This window comes from Coffea arabica, chromosome 7c (assembly GCF_036785885.1).
Source record: "Coffea arabica cultivar ET-39 chromosome 7c, Coffea Arabica ET-39 HiFi, whole genome shotgun sequence".
NCBI classification, from domain to species: domain Eukaryota; kingdom Viridiplantae; phylum Streptophyta; class Magnoliopsida; order Gentianales; family Rubiaceae; genus Coffea; species Coffea arabica.
Genome location: NC_092322.1, coordinates 30203141 through 30208453, shown reverse-complemented (window position 1 = coordinate 30208453; position 5313 = coordinate 30203141). Strand labels below are relative to the sequence as shown.

The following is a 5313-nucleotide window of genomic DNA, read 5'->3' as shown; positions in this document are numbered from 1 at the left end:
GGAAATATAGTTTCATTATATTTTTAAAATGACTTGTTTCAAAAATTAATTTTCGGAAGCTCGTTTTGTAAAAATAGTGAACACGTCTTTGGAAATCTTGATCGATTGAGAGTACAATAGGTTTGAAATATTGGAGACATGTACAATGGACCTAAATTAGGCATTTTAATGTTTAAATACTCAAGTGATAGTTATTAGTACTATCGTTATAAGAATTTCTCGGAAGTTTCGCGTTATTGCGCTTAAATTGGAGATACGCGTTTTCACACGCGCAATTTAAATTGAGGAACTTTAGACCCTTATTTTGGGACAATTAAGAGTGAATAATATTTATATGAATATAAATGCATTAGAAGTTTAGTACACTAGTGAAACAAACGCAAGAGGAATCGAGCACAAAACGCGCGCGTGCGCGCACTTTTTGCGGTTGACTTTTGTGCACCCAATCCTTAGTCATTAAGCTTCCTTTGGAAGCCTCATTTCAGACCACAATTTCTCTCTCTTGCTTCCTCATCTGGCCTAACAACAAAGCAAGAAAAACAGCTCAAGAGTTCTTCCAATTCCTCCATCAAATCTTCACCAAACCTCTTCCAATTCACTCCAAATTCGAACTACACTTAGCTTAACACTTGAGGAGTATTTTGAGCTGCAAAAGGGAGCTGAAAAGCCACGGTTTTCTGGAGCAAAGAGTGACCAAAATTTCTGATCTAATCATCCAAGAAGGTAGCAAATCATCCAACCCATAGATCTTAGTTTTTGTAAGATTTATTGCACATATAAGGTTATATAATCATGTGGGTAGTCTTGTTTATGGTATAAAATGTGAAAGTGGGCTCTATGAACTCCCACTCTTGGGTTGTTGCTGATTTGATGTTGGATGATGAAATTAATGGTGGTTTAGTGCTTATATTAGTAGATTAATGTTGTATTGTTGGTAGAAAATCAAAGGAGGTGCTTGGAGCAAAAGTGACCGTTTTACCCCTGCCTTGTCCGACCGTTTTCGTGCCAGATTTTGAGATTCTAATGAATTGATTATGTTTTTTATCTATTATTGTAAGTGTGTACAAAATTTCATTGAAAAATAACATGATTTGGTTGGTCAAATGAGTTGATTTCCAAAGTTAGCAAAACTGGAAAATGAATCCCGTATTGCCCAGGCAGTCATTTTGTAACGGCCATAACTCTTTGTTCCGATGTCGAAATCAAGTGCCGTTTGCGGCATTGGAAACTAGACATTCCTAGCTTTCCATCGGTACCAATTTCACATTCTGGTTCCACTTGAGTGAGCCACACCATTCGATTGAATATCACTGTCCTGTTTCGTTGCTCTCCAGGAGACAGGACAGAAATTACTTCTTGATGCTCAAAAACGAGCTATTTGTGAATGGAATTTGAAAATGGTTTCTTCTGAGAAAATTCAGCTTTAGAAGAGAGCTTTCCAACGCCATCAACCACGCCCAATTCCAAGTTGAATGGAGTGAGTTGTGGCCAAAGTTTGAAACTGCTACAGTGATAGAATTTTCCACTTGGACAGATTTGTAACTAACAATGATTTGGGACTTGTTGTTTTGGAAACTTTGATGTCCGACATCTACCAAACTTTAGATTAGATGTTCCTTGGACTTTTTTTCACAAATAAACCAGATTTGGGTTGGTTGCTTTGGACAAAATGTTTAAAAAGGAAAGAAGAGCTAGAAGACAGTTTTACCTTGGGAAATTTCCTGAACTTTGATGGTTTAGTTAACTACCTTCCCGTGTGAATTTTCAAATGAAATTTGATATAAGAGTAATCCTCATATGGAGGTTTAATTGTACAAAATTTGGTAATATTCTAAGACCATTTTGATATGCAAATGATGTCACAAAATTCGCTCATCGAATCTGGAAAACTTTTCGTTTTCTCTTAGCCAAATGGTCAAATCTGATTTGGAGAGTTTTATTTCTAGAATTTGGATGTCAATGGTCTTTAAATTGCTCAGTGGATGTTTATGAACTCTTGGTTTCAATAATGGAGAGATTTGGAACTGATTTCATGGTACAAAAAGTTTGTAAACGAAAGAAAAGTGAGAAGGTAGTTTAGCCTTGAAACTCTTCATAAACTTTGGTTGTTTTAATGACTACCTTACCGTGAGAGTTTTTGTACGAAACTTAGTAGAAATGTTGTTCACACATGGAAGATTTAGTGTACCAAGTTTGATGTATTTCTAATGCCAACTTGATGACCAAATGATATTTCGAATCTAGTTTTAAACCTGGAAAATAGCCCAACAGTCTTAACTTTTTCAGCAACTTGGAGGTACTATATCTTGGTGCTCGAAACTCCGTTTCTCGTTCCGCTTGTTTTGTTATACTCTTGGATTGCAACACTAATTGATTTCCAAATTTCAAAGGTTAGTTCAAAACAAGTGAATTTTGCCGAATTTCTAAAGTTGGCCAAAAACCAACTTAAATCTGCCTTGGTAATTCAAGTTACCAACTTTGAGCCAAAATTTGAGTGCCTTTCACTTACATTCGTGGAAAAGTGTCTTCTAAGAACTTTTAGTACTTTGAAAGAGGATTCCAACAGTACCAAGTTTTCCAATTTTGGACTTGTGGAGAGTGAAATATGATTTTTCAAATATTGCTTGTTAAATCTGGAATTTTCTAACTTAAAGGAAACTAAGGGTTTCAAACCCTCCATTTTCCTTCAATATCATTTGATCGTTTTACATTTGATTTCAAAGATGGAAATCAGATTTGTCTTGTATTTTAAAACCCACTTTTGAACCTCGAGTTACACGAACTCTTAGACTCGTCTCTGCGTTAATTTCTTAGATTGTACTAGTGTACAATTTTCCTCGATAATTAGAATGATTTTGAGTGGTAGTTGATTATTGTTTGCTCAGGCACTCGAGGGAATCTCCCAGAGGAACTCGGAGCGGACACCTAAGACGCTTGTTTAAGAACTACTCGCTTGTTTTGACTAGGTGAGTGTTCCATATAGGAATACGTAATTGGAATAAGTCTATGACATGCTTAACCCATGGTCATTAAGTATTTACCACACTCATGCACATTTGAATAATGTATACTTGAATTACTCGACATGAAACACCTGAAGTAGGTATATTTGAACTATTCGATATGAAATGCTTAAAGAGCATACTTATGTGATTACTTGAAATACTAGATATGAAATGTTTGGAGAGCATATTTACATGATGTGTTTAAATGATTAATTATGCTATGGAAGCATAAGTCGGTTGGAGTAAATCTCCTCGACTCTTACGTGGTGAAAGTGAAAAAACGGCCAATGGCGGCCTATTGAAATGACATATGTCTACCAATTAACCGTAATTACTACCGTTAACCGTTTACCGTTTACCGTTAACCGTGTTTACTTACCGTTTTCTAATCTATTTGGTTACTTGCTTACTTGGTTATCTGCTTACGTGATCACCAACTTACTTGGTTACTTGACCACCTGATTACTTGATTATCATGAATCACATGTTATATGAAGTTGTCCATCATTATTAGGCGAGTGTGTACTTTACCTCACTCGACCTACTCAAATGATGAATTTTACCTTTTGTCGAATTACTTGGTTACCTGTGCATGTTGTAAGCTCTAAGCTGAACTTGGGCCCTGCCCTTGGTTACTGACCTACTCGAGCCAGGACTGGGCTCGGTCGGGTAGGTTGGAACCCTGGGCCACCGTTTCGGTATACTCGAGTATTACCACTGGAGGGATAAGGCGATGGCCAGACCGTACCGTGGGGATCAGAAGTCATAAGGTGCAGATGACCGACAGAGTTCCACTGGAACACCGTATCCTACCGTATATGTTTACCTTGTATCATGATAATTGTTTCATGCTAAAATGTCAACATGAAATCCTGAACTATGCCTGTGATATGCTCCATACCTGTTACCTGACCAATGTACTTATATCATGATACCTGTCTCATGATAAATGTCTCATACCATGATAAATGTCTCAAATTACTCGTACAATGATTATCACCTCATGATAACACGCCATTGTGTAACATTGAACCATGCATATGATATGCCCAACTTACTTGATTTATTTGAACTGTTAGAGTGTATTGGAACCTCACTGGGCTGTGTAGCTCATCCCACGTTGTGGTTTTCTTTTACAGGGTTCGAGACCAAGGGTGCTCGTGAGTAGTACTAGATTGTTTTCTTTTGAAAACTTTAAGTTATATTATAACGGATGGCTATTGTACCCTTTTCCGTTGGGTTGTATTTAAGCTTGGAAGCTGCATAATTGTAAGTGTGAGATATTTGGAGTACTTTAATTATGTATTGAAGTTACTTAAAGTATTTCGAGCTTTTGAATGATGGATTGTAGTGAGTCCTGGCGAGAGCTGGGCAGGCGTCCCGCGGATACCCTTTGGTTCGCCTTAGGGAGAAGTGGGGGCGTTACAGAATTGGCCTTGGGTTAAAGAAGGAAAGTTGTAGAGAATGGTATTTTGTAGGTGCCTATAAAATTTCAGCTCAATCGGAACAACGTAGGTCGTGAAAAGTCCAAAATACCCTTACTGTTTTAAGTATTTCCCCAGCACTCCGTTCCATCAGTTAGTCCAGTTTATCACGTTTTTTGACCAGGATACGTACTGATTTAGCTCTTGGCCAAAACATGAAAGTTGTAGAATTCCGACTTAGCTTTCAAATTCCTCTAATAACACCTGAATCGGACTTGTGTACTCTAAGATATGACCATTACAGGGTAATGCGGTTATATAGCCGACGAATTGGTTTCTGGTTTAGTAATTTGAGGATTTGACTAAGTTACATTAGGAACTGGACTAAGTGACCTTCATGAACATTGTAGCTCTGTGTCTTAGCTTCGAAACGGCATAGGCTGCACCTCAATCCGATAAGCATAGCCTCGGATATGTTATTTCCGCATTTGTACGTCAAATCTGTCTTGTGCTAAGTTGAATTTCTGCACTTGTGATTGTTGTGAATCTTGTTTTTATGATATTTTGAGCCTATGGAACGGCTCTTGGCTTGAATTGTTTTTATGTGTGATGTTGAGTTGTGGTTGAAGAAAAATAATGAAGCCTAAATGGCTGAAAAATTAGGTAAACACAAAGGGCATGCTGCCCAAATTTACGCTCGAAGACTAGAGAACTATACTTGCAACTTGAGTAAGGGTTAAGAGTGATTACTACTTGAATCATCTAGGGTACTTGAGTCTTCTTGTTCCGAGATATATAAGTAAGGACTTGGCCGAACTTGTACCCTTGAGAAATACAACCATGACTACTAGAAATACGTTTTCCTTGTACTTTCGACTCAAATG

General features: G+C 37.5%; 1 long non-coding RNA gene across 1 annotated transcript; it reads left to right on the top strand.

Annotated features, from left to right (window-relative positions):
• Positions 1-529: 529 nt before the first annotated feature.
• LOC140010764 (uncharacterized) lies at positions 530-4289 on the top strand. The gene is made up of 3 exons (XR_011817881.1): positions 530-723; positions 2886-2966; positions 4145-4289. It is a non-coding gene; the product is annotated as an uncharacterized lncRNA (long non-coding RNA).
• Positions 4290-5313: the final 1024 nt, after the last annotated feature.